We start from the raw sequence: 1,955 nt of genomic DNA, 5'->3' as shown, positions 1-1,955 counted from the left end.
TACACCAAGTGCCAGCGACACAAGTTAGTGTTGAACGCGCGTTCTAAGCATTGAGCTTATTATTAGCGATTTGCAATACAATTTTTCGGAGCAGAGCCCGATTGCTCCAACGGCTTATCACTTATCACTTTACAACTTTTTTTTTTGAAAAGTAAAGTTGATAAGTGTTGCACTTTTTACTTATCAATAAAAATTTATCAACTAATAAAAAAATGAGTAACTGAATAAGTCGATTTGGTAACCATTGCACATCCCATTTCTTTTGCATTTCAAATAGAGAACTTTTCGAATAATTTGCTTAGCTAAAATGATTACCGTTTCTTAATGGAAAACGAAGGCTTAGCAAGCCCATGTGAGATTTGATAAACATTTTCAACTTTTCGTTTTCTCTTACTATGTCGCGCGCACAAAGCAAAGCCAATAAATTGACAGTCTTAAAAATTATTAATAAAAAAAGTAAGTCCGTCTTGGCTATCATTTGTATGTTTATATAAATTACTATATTTTTCTACATTTTAGGATTATCAAATATCTTTCCAAAATAATTCAGTAACAAAAACGCAAAAACCACATTGGCGTCTATGTTTATCATAGTTCCATCAATGCACCCTGCGACTTAAGGAAATCCACCAATGTTGATAAATTGTGTGGCAATATTTTGCGTAAATTCCGGCCAACAAATAGTTTCATCCATCAATTTGTTTATCACGGCATTTGCCACTCAATGGATTACTCTACATAGCGCTAATTTGTGGATGTGTGTGTGTGCATTCGACCATGCCAGTATTACGCTCAATTTTTAATAAATTTTTTTCAATTTGGCTACGGATAGCCGCAATTTTTCTACTACACCAATATGTAAACTGTAGTTGATTTGTTCTTTTATGACACGCCCAGTGGCGGACACAGGTAGGGAAAATTGTGCTCCATGACTTTAATTAACTGAAAAATGGGCTTCCTTATACTTAGACATAATGTCTTCGGTAAAGCGGCATCCAATTTATGTCAATCTTGCAAAACCGCCAATTTAAGCCATATAACGTTTTCAAATTGGCGATTATCAGCATCAACTTTCCATTTTCCATTGGATTGAGGTCAAGAGAGCACAAGGGTCCGAATATTGTTGGTTTCCAAGCAGCATTTTGCCTCCCTGCTTCTAAATGCAGCATTGTCGTGTTGAAAAATGCAATGTCTTTCATTGCACTCAATAACTGGTTTGAGACTGCTCCGCAGTATGGGAATATAGTCTAAATTCTTTATTTTATTTGAGCAGAATTGCAACTCAAGGGTACAATCCCCCCAAGAATTGCTGCTGGGTCCGCCCCTGGACACGCCTTTTATTATTTGCAGACTGTCCTCCTCTAACAAATTTAATATTTCGAATCGAAGCATTTCTTGTGCCAATATTTTATCGAATCACGTGTTAAAGCACTGATTAATTCATTCAGACTGAATAAATGTAACTTATCACTGGCATGATAGGTAAAATTATTTTTAGCAAAATAATGTTAAAGTTAGCTAAAGGAAAAATGACAAGTGATAAATACAAATTTTTGGTGCAACGAAATGCTAGTAAATTTTGATAATTTGCATAACTTATCACTTATTTATCAGCTAAAATCTTTTCGCAAAGCATTTCAAATTTTGGTGCAACGCTTATCTATGATTTTGAGTGATTTTTTACTTATCAATACTCATTTGAGTGTAAGGCATCCGATCCCGGACCATTTTGTGATTCCCGAGATTCCGGGATCTTAAATTGGTAATCCCGGGATCCCGGGATATTTCGGGATATTATACCATTATTGAAATATGCTAACAAACTAGTTTTGCAGTCTTTCTTTAGTGCGAATACTAGAAAGAAAAATAAATCTGTGCTTTTAAGAAAAGAAATATAAATATCTTTATTTTATATCAGTTTAAAAAGGTAATTACAAACTGAATGAAGTAAAAAC

The sequence above is a fragment of the Rhagoletis pomonella genome, unplaced genomic scaffold, assembly GCF_013731165.1.
Source record: "Rhagoletis pomonella isolate Grant_MI unplaced genomic scaffold, Rhpom_1.0 Rhpom_scaffold_00006, whole genome shotgun sequence".
Classification (NCBI taxonomy): Eukaryota; Metazoa; Arthropoda; class Insecta; order Diptera; family Tephritidae; genus Rhagoletis; species Rhagoletis pomonella.
Note: the sequence above shows the minus strand (reverse complement) of the source record.